Raw genomic sequence first — 21,703 nt, forward strand, 5'->3', positions numbered from 1 at the left:
GCTCCAGATGCGCAGGTTCAGCGGCCATGGCTCACGGGCCCAGCCGCTCCGCGGCATGTGGGATCTTCCCGGACCGAGGCACGAACCCATGTCCCCTGCATCGGCAGGCGGACTCTCAACCACTGCGCCACCAGGGAAGCCCCTGCACCACTTTTTAACAGCTGCATTGTATTGTATTGCATGGATGTTCCATAACTTAACCAGTCCCTTACTGATATTTAGATCGTCTCCAAACTTTTGGTGCTACAGACAATGCTGCAATGTATACATCCCTGTACACATATCTCCACACACATGTCCAAGTATATCTTTAAGATAAATTCCTGGTATTCAAATTGATGGAACAAAAGTAAATGGATTTAAAAATTTTGAGAAACATTGCCAAATTTTGGGCAATTCTTAACACAATGTCTAGGCATCCATGGTTGGGATTAGAAGGGTGTCCGTAAACCCCTTGAGACTGTATGGGAAAATGTCAAATGCATGTTTATTCTTCTCAAGAGAAGATTCGTGGCTTTAATCAGATTCTCAGGGACTTCCCTGGCGGTCCAGTGGTTAAGACTCTGCGTTTCCACTGCAGGGGGCACAGGTTCAGTTCCTGGTTGGGGAACTAAGATCCCACATGCTGTGTGGCACGGCCAAAAAATAAAAATAAATAAATAAAACAAGAAAAAATTTTCCAAGGGGTCTGTGACTCTAACAAGGATGAAAACCAGTGAGTCATTGGGTCCTTGTACAGCATCAAAAAGCGGCAATAACAGAAGCTGAAGCTAAGCAGGATCCAGAAAATGCCTTCCTGAGCCCCTTGGAGAGGAGTGAGAAGGCAGGTGCTGGGGGCTGTTGATATCACTGGGCTTGTGTCCACAAAGGACCTCCTCCAGAGGAGATGGCTCCACTACACAGGAATCAGGAGAACTTGTTCCCATTCACCACAGGGCCCCTCTACACTAGCTCCTGGTAATAATTTAATGTTACCTGTTGGGTGGTGGGGGGAGGTGAGTGCCTTAACCCAGAGGATTGAATCCACAGTGACTGGGCAGGAAGGTCTTTCTGATGACTTGACAAAAGTCCACTCATGGGGCCTCCTGATCTGTTTCAAGTCAGGCTGTTCATGCTGTGTTATATCCAGGCCTTAAAGGGTTAATGATGTTGAGGGGGAAAAGGCAAAGGTCTTTTCCAGAGTAATTTACAGTCTGGTCTTTGGCTGCAATTTATCCTTGCTGCTGATTGCAGATAAAATGTTCCACATGAGTTTTATGTCTAGCAGTCCGGACCAAGAAGCAGAATGGCAATTTACTGACTCAAGCATCTTGAACCTTTAAAATAAATTCTTCAAAGGTGGTGGTGCAGGTTCCCACAGCAAAGCTCTCTGTCCAGTTCAAACATAACTGAACACTAACAAGTTATTCCCAATAAAACCAATGACAGGCAGATTCCTGGGTCCCACCCTGTCATACTGATCAGAACTTTTGGGGCAAGAATCTGTGTGCTGTGCAAGCTTCCGGAGGGATGTACCTGAAGTTTGGAAACTATGGCTTTAGAAGTCATCTTCGTTTAACCTTGTCCCCTTCCCAGCTCCATCAGAAAGGGGCTGTTCGGCCTCTGCCCAGATATCTCTGGGGAGAGACTCCCGCCAGCTCCAAAGTCACCCAGCCTATGGGTTTCAAAAGCCACTTCCTTAAGTCCAACCAGAACCTGCCATCCAAAAATTCCTGCCCAGCTCTGCCCAGTGCCACAAAGAGTGAGTTTATTCCCTCATCCACAAGCCAAGCCCTTCCCGAGTTTAGGGCCATTCACCTGTATCCCCACACTACTGCCAGGTCCAGTTCTTCCCACCGTGGTTTACATTATCAGCTTGACCAGAAGAAAGTTGAAAAGGCAAAGAAAAACATTGGTCAAGATTTAGTTAATAAGCCAGGAAGCCACAAATCCAAATGCCAAATCACTCTGAACCAAGCACTGACAGAGCCACAGTAGGACAGAGAGGATAACAGAACAGGCTTTAGTATCCAGCAGCTGGATTTAAATGTTTGCAAAGGGTCTGACCTTGACTAGGGACCACCACTTGGAGCCTCAGGATCCTCTTCTGTAAAACAAGCTTAATAACCCCGCCTCAGGTTGAAATAAAGATTAAACAAGTAACCTAGCACGGCTGTTACTCAACGTCCCTCCATGGAGGATACTACAGCATCCACCAAACTGCCTCCGTAAGTAGCCCTAACTGCAGTAAAAGCAAACTCCCAAAGGTTAGGTTTGGGTCAAACTGCAGCCCAAAGCCCAGGCAAAAAGTTTAGAAGTGTCTGTTTTACACGAAGAAGGTATCTAAATTCTGAATCCTACTACAAAGTATATCTGTAATTGTTTTTGTATGAAAAGTGTTTTTATCCTCAAATACCTGGATAAAATTGACACCCAAGGAAAATTCCCCCTCTGGTTTATTCTGAAGCTACAAGTACTCCCTGGCACAAGGTCTGTTATCCCGGTGCCTGCCCCTCGCCTCCATCTCTGTTGGAGAAGAGCAGGCTTAGTCTCCAAGCAGATGAGCAAGGTTGGGAAACAAATGAGCGGCTAGACATAAGCAAAGAAATGGGCCGCAAGATACAGTCTGAGGATGAGCAAGCGGCTTCTCACCCTACAGATACTGAGGGCTGGTGTGCTCGGACTTGACTGCAATGTTACCCTCTAAATAGCTTTCAGAGAAAAATTATCCCTAACCAAATGCAAGAACATCTAGGTGGGAAATTCACAGACACCTTTGATCCAGTAGTTGTGTGTACGTCTGTGCCCGCACGTGTACCCCCAAAGCAATAGAAATCTGATCTAAGCTGATGTAGGGGATACAGCCTTAGCCAGAAAGGGCTCTGGGAAGTCAGCCAGTCCTGGGCGGCTATGGTTACCCATTTCCTCATCCCTGTCCCCTTCCTCTGCTGCTTGCTCTTCCACCTCTGTCATCTGAGAATTCCCTGGCAACTAAAGAGGGAGGGCTTCTCTATCAAGAGAGTTACTTGCAATGTAAGGAGGAGGTGGAGGGTTCTAGAACTGATGGACAACGGGATGGATCATTTGGAGGGGGGGAACCCTATTCATTCTTCCCACTGTCAGCTGGAGAGAGCAGATGCCCAGTTTTCATGAAAGCTGTGGGTTACTCAGGACCCACATGCTCCCAACAGCTTACAGAAGACTTGCATCAATTTGGGAAGCACTTAAAGTTGGGCAGATTGTTGAAAAGCAATAACCTCTTTGGTCCCAAAGTCTCCAGCTGGTTAAAACCATGACTGAAGAGCGAGGCTGTGCCATCGGCAGACTCTGGTCATGGATCTCATAATAATATCAGATTCCCATGTGCCAGGCATTGTGCTGAGCACGTTAGGTGCACACAGAGAGAAAGGGTAAGAGACTAGGAGAAAGGAGTACGTTTCTTAAACGGAGTAAAGAAAGAATTAAAAAAGCAAAACTTGGGTGTTGGACTGAGTCAGCTCCAGGGAATATTACTCAATCCTTTGTTTGTAATGCCTAAATCCAGCACCGTTTTTGGCACATGAACTCAATAAATAGCTGCGGTGGTCTCTAACCGGTGTACATCCTGAGCTGCATAAACTGCTCTGGAGGTCCTCCTGGAAGGTGCCGGTGGATAAGGGCGGTGTTTGCCTCTCCCTTGCCCACCCGGAGCGAGTCCGGCTCGCTCCACCCTGTGCCTGCCCGGGCGGGCCCGCAGGCCGGCCGCGGGCACCCCCTCCTGGGAGCGGTGCGGCGCCGGACCCGCCACCCCCGCGAGGCTTTCCCGGGCTGTTGCACCCCTTCCGGAGCCCGGGACCCCCTTACCCCTGGGGCCGAGACTGGACGGCGCTCCTCCTCTGCGGTCACCGAGATCACACCCTGGCGGGGCCGGGCAGCAGGTCTTATCCCAGGCGGACCCGCCCCGCTTCGGGGTGGAGACTGAGCCCGAGTTCCTGGTTGTCCCTCTCTGCGCACGAGACCGGAAAAGCCTACGCGGGCGAAGCGCACCTGGACGCCTGGGCCGGGACCGCAGCGCCTGGCGCCCGGGGAGGGGCTGCACCGGCCTCGAGCCCGCGCGTCGCGCTCCCGGCTTTGTCCCCAGCCTGGATCCCAGCCTGCCCGGCCCCGCCCGGGCCTGCTCGAGCTCCCTCGAGTCGAAGCAGTCGGACTCTCAGGTCTCCGGTGCTCGGGCGCCCCTACACCATCGGAGGGCCGCGCCCCGGGACCTCTCTCGCACACACCCAGCGCCCACCGCGGCCGGAATTCCGGCAGAGAGTCAAAGCTTCCTCCCCGCGACATTGCACTTTCTCACGCCGGAAAAGTGGAAAGTGAAATCAGAACGGCACATTTCGTTTCCCTGTCAGCACTATACATACCCCAAAGTTACCCGTAGTTGCACTTATACCTTGAGAAAAGTCAAGTTCCCTTTCCTTGGGGAAACCTTTGGAAATGGGAGTTCGGAGCAGTCCCAGATCTTTCTCTCTACCATTACCTGGGTTCGCTGCTGGTCAAGTAGCTCCCGAGTTCGGCACTGAAGCAGCGCTCTCCCCTTATTATACAGTCTTTGTTCGTATCTGCCTCCCCGATTGGACTCAAACAAGGCACTGACTGGGTCTAAGTGGTCTTTGCATTCACACCCAGTACCGTTCTGGCACTCGGTGAATGTCGCGTAATGAACCTATTGGGCATATCGGCAAATCCGGATTTCATTTAACAGAGGATAGGTAGCTCTGGGGAGTGTGTGTTTGTGTGTGTGTGTGTGTGTGTGTGTGTGTGTGTGTGTGTGTGTGTGTGTGTTTTAAGAATCGATTTTATTTTTTTATATTTGGTTGCGTTGGGTCTTCGTTGCAGCGCACTGGCTTTCTCTAGTTGCAGCAAAGGGGGGCTACTCTGCATTGCGGTGCGCAGGCTTCGCAGTGCGGTGGCTTCTCTTGTTGCGGAGCACCGGCTTTAGGAGCGTGGGCTTCAGGAGTTGTGGCTAGCGGACTCCAGAGTGCAGGCTCAGTAGTTGTGGCACAGGGGCTTAGTTGCTCTGCAGCCTGTGGGATCTTCCCGGACCAGGGATCGATCCCCTCCATTGGCAGGCGGATTCTTAACCCCTGCGTCACCAGGGAAGTACCTGGGGAGTGTGTTTTATATCCAACAGATCAAAATGCAAGTGACTGTTAGCACCCTTAAAGCTGGAGAGGTGAGCCCTCCCTGGTGGCTCAGTGGTTAAGAATCCGCCTGCCAATGCATGGGACACAGGTTTGAGCCCTGGTCCGGGAAGATCCCACATGCCGCGGAGCGACTAAGCCGGTGCGCCACAACTACTGAGCCTGTGCTCTAGAGCATTGAGCCACAACTACTGAAGCCCACAGGCCTAGAGCCTGTGCTCCGCAACAAGAGAAGCCACTGCAGTGAGAAGCATGCTCATGGCAATGAAGAGTAGCCCCCGCTCACAGCAACGAAGACCCAACGCAGCCAGAAATAAATGAATAAATAAATTTATATTAAAAACAAAAAGCTGGAGAGGTAACATTAAATTATTTCCTTAAGATGCAACTAAAGGAGGTGGTTTAATATGGTTGAGAGCATGGGTTTGGGGGTCAGACTGATCTGGATTCTACACCTGGTCAGCCCCTTTTCTCTGCTTGATACCTTTAAGTTTCTGAGCTTCAGTTTATGAACTAACGTGGAGTAAACTGAGGAAGACAAACAGTGGGGAAAAAAATGAAATAAGGATAATTCATTTCCTCAGAGGGATTAGACCCACTACTTAATCCTTAAAAAATTAATAAAATAAAAAAGAAAAGGTTAGAAATGGAGCAGATGCACCCTGCCAAGATCACCTTTACTAGGCGGGTGTACCCAGCTCACAGCGCCCCCTTTTCTCCCCATAGCTGCCCTCATGCCAGGTTGGGAAGCCACAGTCAATGCTAACCTTACAGGGTACAAAAGGCCAAGAATTAATCTATGATATCCTTCCTATTCCAGAGCTCCCATAGGCTTAGGCTGAGGGTAAATTTCAGCAGAAACCCCTTCTGTGCTTTGCTTCTTCCTCTGCGATGTCCTGCTTGACTCACAGGTTCTCCTGAGAATACCTCCTCACTAAGACACTTACACAAGAATCTCTGTCTCAGGCTTTGCTTCTAGGCAACCTGATCCGTGAGTATTTTATTTCATTTAATGTTTTAAGGTTTTTTTAGGAGTATTTAAAAAATTAATATAGGGACTTCCCTAGCTGTCCAGTGGTTAAGACTTTGCCTTCCAGTGCAGGGGGTGAGGGTTCAATCCCTGGTCAGGGAACTAAGTTCCCACATGACTCTCGGCCAAAAATCCAAAACATAAAACAGAAGCAATATTGTAACAAATTCAATAAAGACTTTTAAAAAAAGTACCTCATCCAAAAGAAAATCTTAAAAAAAAAGAAAGTAAACAAATCAACAGCTTCTGAGCAGTTTAAAAAAATAAATAAATAATTAATGTAACAGTTGAAATTAAAGATTCAAAGGAGACTTTAAATTAAAGATAGCAGAATGAACACATGCATTTGCCTTGCTCCCTCTTGAAATCTCACTAAAGCAATAGTAGATTTTTTTAAAGAATGAAATAGGGCAAATTTGTAGCAACATGATGGACCTAGAGATTATCGTACAAAGCGAAGTAAGTCAGAAAGTGAAAGATCAAATACCATATAATATCACTTATATGCAGAATCTAAAATATGATGCAAATGAATATATCTACAAAACAGAAACACTCACAGACAGAGAACAGACTTGTGAACTTGTGGTTGCCAAGGGGGAGGGGGTGGGAGAGGGAAGGATTGGGAGTTTGGGATTAGCAGATGCAAACTATTATATATAAATACGATGGATAAACAACAAGGTCCTACTGTCTAGCACAAGGAACTATACTCAATATCCTGTGATAAACCATAATGAAAAAAATATGAAAAAGAATATACGTATGTGTAACTGAATCACTTTGCTTTACATCAGAAATTAATATAACATTGTAAATCAACTATACTTCAGTAAAAAAAAATTTTAAATAGTAGATTAAAAAAAACTCTCAAGAGGGACTTCCTGGGTGGTCCAGCAGTTAAGACTCCGCGCTCCCAATGCAGGGGGCCAGGGGTCAGGGAACTAGATCCTGCATGCCTCAGCTAAGAGCCTGCATGCCACAACTAAAAGATCCTGCATGCCGCAACTGAAGATCCTACATGCTGCAGATCCCGTATGCCTCAACAAAAATCCCGCATGCCGCAACTAATACCTGACACAGCCAAAAAACAAACAACAAGAAACTAACCCCCTCTCCCCAAGAAAACCTCACAAGAACAAGAGAGGAAAAATAACAAAATTTTGGAATCCCGAAAGCAGATAGGTGATAATTGACATAGCAGACGTGAGAAAACTGACTCCTAAGCCAGGAGTAGGGAAAGACAAGAAGCAACATGATATTGTAGAATTTCCCAGGGTAATGCAGGTATTGCGTGCTGCACCAAGTGCTTCTAAGAGTGGGTATATAATTAAAACTAAAAACAGGAGGATTTTTTGTAGGTCTGTACTGGAAGCAGCCAGTCTCCTCCATCTCCTTCCCAATAGTACACAGCTGCCACTGCCCTCTCCCACCTGGGCAGCAAATCAGAAACATAGTCTCTGAAGGGGATAAAGCAGAGGATCTCTGGAATGGGGCATACCAAGTGTAGTCAAGATGTTCTGGTTATCTAAGGCTGACTAACAAACTAGCCCAGAACTTGGTGAATAAAAACAATGACCATTTTATTATATCTCCTGATTTTTTAGGTCTGAATTTGGACAGGGCTTGGCTGGGCATTTCTTCTGTTCCACGTGACATCAACAGAAATCACTTGGTCTCACACAGGTCAGGATATCTATTATCAGAAAGACAACCGATAACAAGTTGTTCGTGAAGGTGTGGAGAAAAGGGACCCCCTCGTGCACCGTGGGAGGGAATGTAAATCGGTGCGGCCACTATGGAGAGCAGTATGGAGATTCCTCAAAAAATTAAAAATAGAACTACCATACAATCCAGCAATTCCACTTCTGGCTATTTATCCAAAGAAAACGAAAGCACTAATTAGAAAAGATATATGCACCCCTATGTTCATTGAAGTGTTATTTACAATAGCCAAGATTTGGAAGCAACCCAAGTGCCCATCAATAGATGAATGGACAAATAAGATATATATATATATCACTCAGCCATAGTAAAGAATGAAATTTTGCCATTTGAGACAACATGGATGGACCTAGAGTATATTCTGCCAAGTAAAATAAGTCAGACAGAGAAAGACAAATACTGTATGATTTCACTCACATGTAGAATCTAAATGACAAAACAAATGAAAAAACATAACCAAACAGAAACAGAGCCATAGATACAGAGAACAAACAGGTGGTTGCCTGAGGGGAGGGAGGGGAGGGAAGGAGAGAAATAGGTGAAGGAGATTAAAAGGTAGAACTTCCAGTTACAAAATAAATAAGTCACAGGTATGAAATGTGCAGTGTGTGGAATATAGTCAATAATATGTAATAATATGTAATAATGTGTAGTATGTATGGTGACAGAGGACAACTAGACTTATGGTGATTATTTTGAAATGTATAGAAATATCAAATCACTATGTTGTATACCAGGAACTAATATACATATATACATATATATGTATATATATACACATATATATACACACACACATATATGTATATATATACATATATACATATATGTGTGTGTGTATATATATATATATATATATATATATATGTATGTATGTTAAAAATATACACCAGACATAACTTTTTTAAACAAGTCACTTGATGGTATTCAGCTGGCAGATGGGCCAGTCTGGAGGATTCACTCACATGTCTGCCACCATGATAAGGTGAGCTAGAAGGCTGATCTCAGCAGGCACTGTCCACAGGAGCACCTACACATGCCCTCTCCACATGGCAGTTTCAGGGTAGTCAGATTTCCTGTGGAGGCTCAGGGCATGCAAAAAGGATACTCCAAGAGATCCAAGCAAAAGTTACTAGGTTTCTTATTATCTAGGCTTGGCAGCCCCTGGACGTTATTTCTGTTGCATTCTTTAGGTCATGGAAGTCACTAAGGCCAGCCCAGACTCAAGGAAGGGGTATTAGGCTCCATCCCTCAATTGGGAGACTAGCAAAAAATTTGCAGGCACCTTTAATCTACCACACAAGGCTGGGGGAGTGGCTCTGAAATTGATGATCTATATGAAACTTAATATAATGAATGTTGAGCTGCTCAGTATTCCTCCTTCACTTGACTCCTACAACCCTGGCAACCAAGATGAGGAGTTTGGAATACTCTCCTCTGGGGAAGAGAAAAGACCTAAAGAGACTGTCATCGGTTACTCAATGAAAGCAGAGCAATCCTTTAGTGACTTCACCATAGTCAAGCCCCACCCCTTACCCAGGCATACAGAGCTTCCAGGCAGCATTTTATTTTAATTTTTAAATGTTTGTATGTTATTTTATTTTTTCTTCCAGTTTTATTAAGATATAATTGACATACAACACTGTATAAGTTTAAGGTGTACAGCATAATGATTTGACTCACATACATTATGAAATGATTATCACAATAAGTTTAGTGAGCCTCCATCATCTCATATAGATACAAAATTAAAGAAATAGAAAAAAATTTCGCGCGTGATGAGACCACCTAGGATTTACTCTCTTAACAACTTTCCTGTATAACATACAGCAGTGTCAATTATATTTATCATGGTGTACATTACATCCTTACTATTTATTTAACCTTATAACTGGAAGTTTGTAGTACCTTTTTTTTTTTTTTTTTCGGTACGCGGGCCTCTCACTGTTGTGGCCTCTCCCGTTGGCGCACGGGCCCAGCCGCTCCGCAGCATGTGGGATCTTCCCGGACCGGGGCACGAACCCGCGTCCCCTACATCGGCAGGCGGACTCTCAACCACTGCGCCAACAGGGAAGCCCTGTAGTACCTTTTGACTGCCTTCATCCAATTACCCCTCCCGGCCCACTGCCCAACCTCTGGTAACCACAAATCTGATCTTTTTTCTTATGAATTTGTTTGTTGGTTTGTTTTTGAAGTATAATTGACCTACAACACTATGTTAGTTCCTGTTACTCAACACTGATTTTTTCCATACGTTTCAAAATGATCACCATGATAAATCTAGTTACATGTTGCTATACAAAGCTATTACTTAGTTATTGACTATATTCCCCAAGCCTTCATACCCATGACTCATTTATTTTGCAACTGGAAGTTTGTATCTTTTAATCTCCCTCATCTATTTCTTTCTTCTCCCCAGCCCCCTTCCTTTTGGTAACCACCTGTTTGTTCTCTATATCTATAACTGTGTTTCCATTTTGTTATGTTTGTTCATTTGTTGTTTTTTAGATTCCACATATAAGTGAAATCATACAGTATTTGTCTTTCTCTGTCTGACTTATTTCGCTTAGCATAATATCTTCTAGGTCCATCCACGTTGTCCCAAATGGCAAGATTTCATTCTTTTTTTTTAATTTTATTTTTTTTAACACAGCAAGTTCTTATTAGTTATCTATTTTATACATATTAGCGTATATAAGTTAATCCCAATCTCCCAATTCATCCCACTCTTTTTTATTCCAGGCAGCATTTTAGACCTCAGTCTTAGGGCTGCTAGATAAAATACAAGACACTTAAAGTGGAATTTCAAATAAATAACAAATAATTTTTTACTAAATTATAAAATTCTTGTATACAGTATGTCCTAAATATTGCATGAGTATATTTATACTAAAAATTATTTATTGTTTATCTACAATGAAAAGTTAACTAAGTGTCCTGTTTTGTTTGTTTTACTAAGTTTGACACTACTAAGAACAAACATCCAAAGGTCATCAGAATTTAAGGGAAGGATCTGATATGAAACAGAGCAGAAAAAAAGAAACTTGGAAGAAACAGACTATATGGAGAGTTGAAAACTTTGAAAAATCTTTCATTGATCTCCTTTGAGAAACAAAAATAGAATAAAATAGAATAGAAATACAATAGATTCTCTAAAAAATGAACACTCAGAGAACCAAACAGAGCTCTTTTAAATTAAAACTATGATAGCAAAAATGAAAAACTCAGTAGAATGGCAGGAAGATAAAGTGAGGAAATATCCTAGAATGTGTAGATAAGAGACCAAAAAAAGAGAAAGATGTAAGAAAGGATAAGGAAATTCAAAAGTCAGCCCAGGATATCTGGGAAACAGAGTGGAAGAAATCAATTAAATAATTCAATCACATATTTTTAGAACTAAAGGACATGAGTTTCCACATTGAAAGGGCTCACTGAGCCCAACAAAATGGACAAAAACAGAACCACACCAAGGCACATCATGATAAAATTTCAGAACACTGGGGACATAGAATAGATCGTAAGCACTCAGAGGGAAAAATGAGGTTTCACACAAAGGATCAGGAAGGATCAGAGTGGCATCACTTCTCCATAGCAACACATGAAGCTGGAAGACAATGGAATAATGTCTTTACAATTCTGGGAGAAAATTATTTCCAGTACAGGTTCTTATACCCAGCCAAACTATCAGTCAAGTGTGGGGGTAAATAAAGATATTTTCAGACATGCAAGATTAAAAACATTTTTTTATCTTCCAAGAATCTTTTCTTAAGAAGCTTTCAGATGGTATGTTCCACCAAAACAAGGAAGTAAACCAAGAATGTTTAAAAAAAAAAGTGACTAGTGGAATGGACAACTGAAAATTGAATGGCAGGGAAGGGTGGTTAGTTAACACTATAGTTATTGAGTCTAATTTACTTAACTGTAGAGTATAGCTAACATTTATATAAGCACTTATCATGCGCCAGTCACTATTCTAAGTACTTTAGATATGCTGTTTTAATCAGTTAATCCTCACAAGAGTTCTATGAGTTAGATACTTGCATGGAGTATGTGTCAGTAAGTATTACTATTGATGGTATACAATCACTTACTAATTGAACAAAATTGTATTAAACTTCCTGTGGCAGATTGTATTTTTCAGAATTGGTTGTAATAATATATTCAGTCTCTCATGCTGTTCCAACACCACCCTCCCCACCCCAGTCAAGAGATAGCATCTGTGTCCCTACTCTTTGGACCTGAGTGGACTTCTTGGGTGAACTTCCGTGATTGCATAACAATAGTAATGCTTTTGAAGCTGGGTCTTAAAAGATGATATAGCTTCTGTCTAGTTCTCTCACTCAGAGCATATGCCTGTGGAGCCCTGAAGTACAGCTTCCCTGAAGCCACCATGCTGTGGAGACTACGCGGACAGACCACATGAAGACAAAGAGAGTCGGAGGAGTCCCAGCTGTTTCAGCCCCAGCAGTTTGAACTTTCCCAGACCCAGTGGCAGACAAGCTAATGAAGAAGCCAGATGACCCCAGCATCATCCCTGTCTCACAGCAGCCAGATGAGAGACACTGAGTGAGAACCATTTAGCTGAGCTCAGCCAATCCCCAGACTCCTGAGAGATGACAATAGTAAATGATTATCATTGTTTCATACCGTGAACTTTGGGATGTTATTTTATGGCACAACAGATTACCAGAACACTTCTAGATAGGAGTGGGGGTGTCTAACCCAGACTTCTGAATCTCCCTTCCCAGTACTCACTGAAATGGCCCAGAGCCTTTGGAGGGGGGGGCGGAATTTTTACCCTGAGTGGCAAGCTCCTCTCTGATATTCATTCTGGCTGCTGGCCGAGAAGGAGGTGAGGACAAAGGCCAGATAACCTTCAGCCCTTTGGGACAGTGGCTTTGCAAAAACATTGAGAAGAAGCCTTACAGGGGTGACCTTCCTTGCCAGATGGCTCTCTTCACAATCCTTACAGGCTACCGGAAGGTAATCAATCCTTCAGCCTAAGATATGAAGAAGATTCTAACAGCATCCAAATAGACAGGCAGGGAGCCAAGAAGCATTAGCTCATCCTGTTTGGGAACAAGTGCAAAGCATGGTTAAATTCAAGGATGAGTAAGCGTAAAAAAGGTTATAAAACCATGAAAAAATTTTGGAACAAAGAAAAGAAAACAGCATCTAAGAGGCAGAAGAAGAAACTAGTTTTCCAAGTTTTACAATATGAAACAGAAGTAAGTTTTAAACTGTCTCTGCTATGACTTTGATAGACCAAACACCAAAAAACATACAAGTGATTGGAATAATATTATTTATGAGGTAGAATAAATAGTTATGAACTGGACTGGACTCCATGTTCTACAGAGAAAGCAGCTTCCTTTCAATCATCTACTGAATATTCACAAAAACTGACAAAATATTTATTGCAAAGAAAACCTCATAAAATTCCAAAATAAAAATAGAGTTTGAATCCCAGCTATACCATTTCTTAGTTGATGACCTTAAGAGAGTCACTTATCTTTTCTGTGCCTTAGTTTTCTCATTTGTAGAATGAGAATAATGATAGTACCTACATTATAGGTGCTATGTTATAATAATTAAATGGCATATTTTTTGAAGAGTTTGTTGTAACTCTATGTTAGTGTTAGCTATTTTTCTGATCACAGTTAATAAAATTAAAATTCAATAACAAAACTATTAACCAATCTTTCCCTTTTAAAATCAATAGAATTTGCTACCACCTAATTATATTAAATGCCATGTTTGGGGGCTCATAAGGAAACTAAATTTGACACCGTCCTTCAAGATATCTCTCCATTGTCCCCTAGAATCCACTGGTATCAAAGAAAAATTTGATACCCAACTGGTTCTTGTTCCTTAGTTGATAATCTAGTTTTTCTCACAAGAAAAACTTAAGATTTCCTCTTTCCCTTGAAGAATGTGTTTAGGAGTGGACCTGTTTTGCTTGTCCTGGTTGGCACTCTTAGGTTGTTCACTAAGACTGAAATATTTTCCAAACTCAGAAAAGTTCACCTATATTATATCTCTCTTCCATTATTTCCATTCTTTTGTTCTGGAATTTCTATTTGATGCTGTGGGAACTTTTGACTTTATCCTCCATGTCACTTAACCTTTCTTTCATTGGCTGTTTTTGTTTTATTTTGGCTTTGTTTTCATCCTTTAGCTCTGAGTTCGAGAGAATTCTTAGTATTAATCTTAACTCAGTTCATTAATTCTATTTTTAGTTGTGTCCATTTTATTCAGCCCATCTACCAACTTTTTTTAATATACAGCTTTGATTTTTATCATAGTTGCAAATGCACATTGTTTTTTGTTTTGCGGTACACAGGCCTCTCACTGTTGTGGCCCCTCCCGTTGCGGAGCACAGGCTCCAGACGTGCAGGCTCAGCAGCCATGGCTCACGGGCCCAGCTGCTACACAGCATGTGGGATCTTCCTGGACCGGGGCACGAACCCGTGTCCCCTGCATCGGCAGGGGGACTCTCAACCACTGCGCCACCAGGGAAGCCCAATGTACATAGTTTTAAAAGACAAATAGTTCTACAAGATTTGTTACAAAAAGAACAGCAGTTTTCCATCTCCTCTCTCTCTCCATCTTTCTGCCAGGGAACTAGTGCTGCTTTAGGCACAAACCCATCTGGGGCCATAGAATCCATTGATTCCTGAGATTATATAATAGGTATCCCAATCACAAGTCACAGCAGTGTATAAGGCTTGCTAAAATAAAGTCTGTGAAAGGTTTGCAAGAGGGATTCTCATGAAGAACACCTGTGTTTCCCAATTTGAAAAGATACATTCACCACCACATTCCTTGTAGCATTATTTACAATTGCCAAGACATGGAAACAACCTAAGTGTTCATTAGTGGATGAAGAGATAAAGAAGATGTATATATACACAATGGAATATTACTCCACCATAAAAAAGAATGAAATATTGCCATTTGCTACAACATAGATGGACCTCAAAGGCATTAAGCTAAGTGAAATAAATCAGACAAAGATAAATACCATATGATCTCACTTGTAGGTGGAATCTGAAAAACAAAACAAACAAACAACAGCAACAAAAACCAAGCTCATAGATACAGAGAACAGATTGGTGGTTGCCAGAGGGAAGTGTGTGTGTGTCGGGTGGGTCAAAATGGGCGAAGGGTGTCAAAAGCTACAAATATCCAGCTATAAAATAAAATCATGGGCATGTAATGTACAGCATGGCGATTGTAGTTAATAATACTACAGTACATATTGGAAAGCTGCTAAGAGAGTAGATCTTAAAAGTCCTCATCACAAGAAAAAAAGAAAAGAAAAGAAAATTTCTGTAACTCTGTGGTGATGGATGTTAACTAGACTTATTGTGGTGATTATGTCACAATGTATATAAATACTGAATCATTATGCTGTATGCCTGAAAGTATTGATAATATAATGTCATATGTCAATTATACCTCACTTTAAAAACAAAATAAAATTTAAAAAATTAAGAAGATCTCTGTTTCCAACCTGCTAAATTGAAAGTAAGGGAAAGAACAGTGGTAAGAAAACAGAGAGGAAAACAAGTCTGCTTGGCGACACCCCTGCCCAATGGTAGTGACAGTTCTACCTTCAGTGATTAGCATTGGACTTCCCTTTTCTCCACCTCCTCAAACCTGAGCCAGCAGATCACTGCCTCCATGGAGAAGGTGACACTGCAACTTGCTTCACTTCCAGCCTGGGCTCCTTCGAGAAATTTAAGGCATAACATGGCAGCAGATGAGCAACATGCCTACATTAGTACAAACTTTGGATTAGGTCCTCTTTTGGTACTGTAATAATATTTATTCAATGAATTGGTGTTTGGAAAGAGGTATTGCCCAACTTATCTCATTTTTAGATATTAGGATCTCAGAAATTTATGTTTGCCTAACAGACAGACTCGTAAGCAGTGGTGATGAATCCTCTATGAACCCCATTCCCCATCAGGAGATAGTCTAATTCTACCAGAAATGTATCAAAGAAAAACGTGCAGCACTTGCTCTTTTCCTTTTTCAATGACCCAAAAGAGGAATGTCTTTTTTCTCTTCTTCTCCAAAACCTATTTTGGCTACCATAAGATGCTGCAGCTCAACAAAAAGAGAAAGCTGATGTGAACTCAGAGAGGTTAATCACTTGCATTACAACAGTATAAACTTTAGCAAAGTTTGACAAGCAAATAACAATGCATTTGTAGATCATTGGCTCCAGGGAAGTGCCCATTTCCACGTTTCACCCCACTCAGAAGCCTGGCAGCTGATGAGGAAGGTAATTTTCTTTCAAGATTGTTGACCTTTTTTTTTTTTTTAAGCATCTGCTCTTCTAGCTTGTACTTTTCCTGCTGCTGTCCTGCAGCTCACATATATGCCTCATAAAATCAAACCATCATTATGAAAATTAGCTCTGATCATAGGAGTCATCATGGTCTCATTTGTTTTTGCAAATACTCCAGATGAACGTGGACAGCCCTGAAGTGATTGCAGGTAAGTCAGCTATCACAAAAACACAGCAGCTGCAAATAGTATAGGGTGAGAGCTAGCATGATAATCCATTTTTCTATACAGCTGTCCCTTGGTATCCATGGGGAATTGGTACCAAGACCCCCCCCCCCACCGACACCAGAATCCCTGGGTGCTTAAGTTCCTTACATAAAATGGCATAGTACAACATACAAGACTCAGAGCGGCCAAGATGGCAGAGTAAGAAGACCCTGAGCTCACTTCCTCCTATGGGCACACCAAAATTATTATTTACAGAGCACCTGTTGATGAGAAAGACTGGAATCTACCAGAAAAGATCTTCTACAACTAAAGATATAAAGAAGGAACCACAACAAGATGAGTAGGAGGGGTGGAAACACGGTATAGTCAAGCCCCACACCCCCGGGTGGGCAACCCACAAATGGGAAGATAATTACAATTGCAGAGGTTCTCCCCAAGAAGTGAGTGGTCTGAGCTCCACATAGGGCTCCCCAGCCTGGGGGTCCTGCACCAGCAAGATGAGCCCCCAGAACATTTGGCTTTGAAAGCCAGCGGGGCTCACTTTCAGGAGAGACAGAGGGCTGTGGGAAATAGAGTCCATTCTTAAAGGATGCATACAAAATCTCACATGCTCTGGGACCCAGGGCAGAAGCAGTAATTCAAAACGAGCCTGGGTCAGGCTTACCTACTGATCTTGGAGAGCCTCCCAGAGAGGCAGGAGGCAACTGGGGCTCACCCTGGGGTCATAGACATTGGTGACAGCCATTTTTGAGAACTCCTTCTACCAGGTGGACACTGGTGTTAGTAAGCACCATTTTAGAATCCTCATTGTTAATTAGCACCAGGACCAGGCCTCACCCACTAGCCTGCTGGCACAAGTACTGGGACACCTAGGACCAAGCAACTAGCAGTGTGGAGAGACAGCCCCATCCACCAGCAAGCCTGCTGCCTTAAGACTCCATGAGCCCACAGTACCACCTGGCCCTGGCCATGAACGCCAGTGCACCAGCACTACCCCCTGGACCCATGGGGACTTGTAGCCAGGGACCCTGGGACAGGCTCTGCCCACCAGTGAGCGGACACTAGCCCCAGGACCCAGCCCTGACCATCAGCAGGCAGATACCAGCTCCAAGACACCTTGGACCCCACAGCCAGCCATGTCAGGAAGCCATCCCAACCACCAGCAGGCTGACACTAGGTCTGGGACTCCTGGCCTTGCAACCGCCCACTCACAAGCCTGGCTATGCCCAACCGTGGGCCAGCACTATACCCCTAGGGCCCACAGCCAGCAGGCTTGTAACCCAGCCCCCACCCACCAATGGTCAGCAGCCTCCACACAAGGCTGGGCCTGAAAGCCAACTAGACCAGCGGCCAGTCACACCTACCAGGCTGCCCACAGTAGTCAGCTCATCACAAGAGAAGGACACACACAGCCCAAATAGGGGACACTCTTAGAGTAACAATTCTGGTGACCAGAAGGGAGTGCCCTCCTGGGATGCATAGGATGTCTTCTACAAAAGGGCACTTCTCCAAGGTCAGGAAAAATAACCAACCCACCAAATACATAGAAATAAAAACAGCAAATTAGGCAAAATGAGGTGACAGAGAAATATTTTCCAAAGGAACAAAATTAATTCCCTGAAGAAGAACTAAGTGAGGTGGAGATAGGCAATCTACCTGATAAAGGGTTCAAGGTTATGATAAAAAAGATGTCCAAAGAACTCAGGAAAAGATTGGGTGATCAGAGTGAGAAGTTATAAGCTTTTAACCAAGAGTTAGAAAATATAAAGAACAACCAAACAGAGATGAAGAATACAATAACTGAAATGGAGAAAACACATGAAAGAATCAATAGTAGATTCAATGATACAGAGGAATGGATCAGTGGGCTGGAAGACAGAGTGGTGGAAATCACTGAAGCTGAACAGGAAAAAGAAAAAAGAATAAAAATAAATGAGGAGATCACTGAGATTTAAGAGATCTCTGAGACAATATTAGGCCTACTAACATTCGCACTGTAGAGGTCTCAGAAGGAGAAGAGACAGAGAAAGGGGGCAAATAATATATTTGAGGACATAACAGCTGAAAACTTCCCTAACTTGGGAAAGGAAACAGACAACCAGGTGCAGGAAGAACAGAGTCCCAAACAGGATCAACGCAAAGAGGACCACACCAATATACGTTGTAATTAAAATGACAAAAGTTAAAAATAAATAGAGAATATTAAAAGTAACAGGGGAAAAGCAACAAGTTATACACAAGAGAATGCCCATAAGGCTATGATCTGACTTTTCAGCAGAAACTTTGCAGGCCAGAAAGGAGTGGGATGATATATTTCAAGTGATGAAGGAGAAAAGCCTACAACCAAGAATACCTGGCAAGGCTTTCATTCAGATTTGATTTAGAAATCAAAAGTTTTACATAAAGGCAAAAGATTTCAACACCACCAAACCAGCTTTACAAGAAATGTTAAAGGGACCTCGCTATGAGAAAATGAAAAGACAGGCCACACAAAAGGAAAAAGCTCATTGTTAAAGACAAATATACAGTAAACACAGTAAATCAGACACAGCTAACATTACACTCAATGGTGAAAAGCTGAAAGCATTTCCTTTAAGATTAGGAACAAGACAAAGATGCCACTCTCACCACTTTTATTCAACATAGTATTGGAAGTCCTAGCCACAGCAATCAGACAAGAAAAAATAAATAAAAGGAATCAAAATTGGAAAGGAAGAAATAAAACTGTCACTGTTTGCAGATGATATGATACTATATATAGAAAATCCTCGAGACACCACCAGAAAACTGGTAGAGCTCATCAATGAATTTGGTAAAGCCACAGGATACAAAATTAATATACAGAAATCTGTTTTGTTTCTATACATTAACAATGAAATATTGAAAGAGAAATTAAGGAAACAATCCCATTTACAATCAATATCAAATAAATAAAATACCTAGGAATAAATCTAACTAAGGAGGTAAAAGACCTGTACTCAGAAAACTATAAGACATTGATGAAAGAAATTGAGGAGGACACAAACAGATGGAAAGATACATCGTGTTCTTGGATTGGAAGAATTAATATTCTTAAAATGTCCATACTACCCAAGGCAATATACAGATTCAATGCAATCCCTGTTAAAATACCAATGACATTTTTGACAGATCTGGAACAAAATAATTCTAAACTTTGTATGAAAGCACAAAAGACCACAAATAGTCAAAACAATCTTGAGAAAGGAGAACAAAGCTGGAGGTGTCATGTTCCCTGATTTCAGACTATACTGTATTACAAAGCTACTGTCATCAAAACGGCACAAAAACATACACATAGATCCATGGAACTGAATAGAAAGCCCAGAAACGAACCCACACTTATATGGGCAATTAATCTATGACAAAAGAGGCAAGAATATACAATGGGGAAAAGACAGCTTCTTCAATAAGTGGTGCTGGGAAAACTGGACAGCTATATGCAAAAGAATCAAACTGGACTACTCTCTCACACCATGCACAAAAATAAATTCAAAATGAATTAAGGGGGCTTCCCAGGTGGCTCAGTGGTTAAGAATCCGCCTGCCAATGCGGGGGACACGGGTTCGAGCCCTGGTCCGGGAAGATCCCACATGCCGGGGAGCAACTATGCCCGTGTGCTACAACTGAGCCTGTGCTCTAGAGCCCGAGAGCCACAACTACTAAAGCCCTCGAGCCTAGAGCCCGTGCTCTGCAACGAGAGAAGCCACTGCAATGAGAAGCCCGTGTAACCCAACGAAGACCCAATGCAGCCAAAAGTAAATTAATTAATTAATTTAAAAAAATAAATTAAGGACTTAATGTAAAACCTGAAACCAGAAAACATCTACAAGGAAACATAGGCAGTGCACTCTTTGACATCAGTCTTAGTAATATTTGTTTGGATATGTCTCCTCATGCAAGGGAAACAAAAGCAAAAATAAACAAATGGGACTATATCAAACTAAAATCTTTTGCACAATGAAGGAAACTATCAACAAAATGAAAAGGCCACATGCTAAATAGGAGAAGATATTTGCAAGCAATATATCTGATAAGGGTTAATACGCAAAATATACAAAGAACTCATACAACTCAATATCAAAACAACAGCAACAACAACAGCAATCCAATTAAAAAATAGGCAGAGGATCTGAACAGACATTTTTCTGAAGAAGAAATACAGATGGCCAACGAGCACATGAAATGATGCTCAATGTGGCTAATCACCAGGGAAATGCATATCAAAACCACCTCACACCTGTCAGAATGGTTATTATCAAGAGGACAACAAATAACAAGTAACAAGTGTTGCCGAGAATGTGGAGAAAAAGGATCCCTCATGTACTATTGGTGGGAATGTCAATTGGTGCAGCCACTACGGAAAATAGTATGGAGAGTCCTCAAAAAATTAAAACTAGAACCACCATATGACCCAGTAATTCCACTCCTGGGTATTTATCCAAAGAAAACAAAAACACTATTAGAAAGCAAAGTCTATGCTGAAGAAGATGAAATCTAGAAGTATAAAGATATCAAGACTTAATAATAAGGTCCTGTGACTTCCCTGGTGGCACAGTGGTTAAGAATTCACCTGCCAATGCAGGGGACACGGGTTCGATCCCTGGTCTGGGAAGATCACACATGCCGTGGAACAACTAAGCCCGTGAGCCACAACTACTGAGCCCGTGTGCCTAGAGCCTGTGTTCCACAACAGGAGAAGCCACTGCAATGAGAGGGCCGCGCACCCCTGCTCACTGCAACTAGAGAAAGCCTGCGCGCAGCAACAAAGACCCAACGCCGCCAAAAATAAATAATAAATTTATTTAAAAATTTAAAAAATAATAATATGGTCCTTAAGTCAGTGTGGCACTCACACAAAGATAGACAAATAGATAACTGGAACAGAAGAGAGAGGGCAAAAATAGACCATCACCCACACAGTCACCTAATTTATAACCAAGGTAGCAGTGCAGTGGGGAAAGTGCACCATTCATTTTCCATGAATGGTGATGGGCCAATTTACAGCATATGAAAAAATAATGAATCTTGGTAGTTACCTAAAAGAGAATCAATTGCAGATGGACTGTAGATCCAAACATGAAAGAAAAAAAACAATAAAGTTTTTAGAAGAAGACAAGTCAATGTTTTAGAATAGGTAAAGATTTCTTAAGTAGGATACAAATAGTTCTAATCATACAGGGAAAATGATCAATTTAATAATATTAATCTTAAGAACTTCTGTTCATCAAAAGACATGAAGAGCATGAAA

At 42.3% G+C, this 21,703-nt stretch overlaps 1 protein-coding gene across 2 annotated transcripts in view; it reads right to left on the reverse strand.

Annotated features, from left to right (window-relative positions):
• The window catches only part of ANXA4 (annexin A4), a 70,576-nt gene extending 66,346 nt beyond the window's left edge, over window positions 1-4,230 (reverse strand). The window contains exon 1 of one of the 2 annotated variants that reach the window (XM_024756419.1): window positions 4,006-4,230. The gene's annotated coding sequence lies outside the window, so the exon portion shown is untranslated. Of the gene's footprint in view, window positions 1-3,822; window positions 3,986-4,005 lie in introns of those variants that run through there. The other variant, XM_024756416.1, reaches the window with a different exon arrangement.
• Between the last annotated feature and the right edge of the window lie 17,473 nt (window positions 4,231-21,703).

This window comes from Neophocaena asiaeorientalis, unplaced genomic scaffold, assembly GCF_003031525.2.
Source record: "Neophocaena asiaeorientalis asiaeorientalis breed wild unplaced genomic scaffold, Neophocaena_asiaeorientalis_V1.1 scaffold303, whole genome shotgun sequence".
Classification (NCBI taxonomy): Eukaryota; Metazoa; Chordata; class Mammalia; order Artiodactyla; family Phocoenidae; genus Neophocaena; species Neophocaena asiaeorientalis.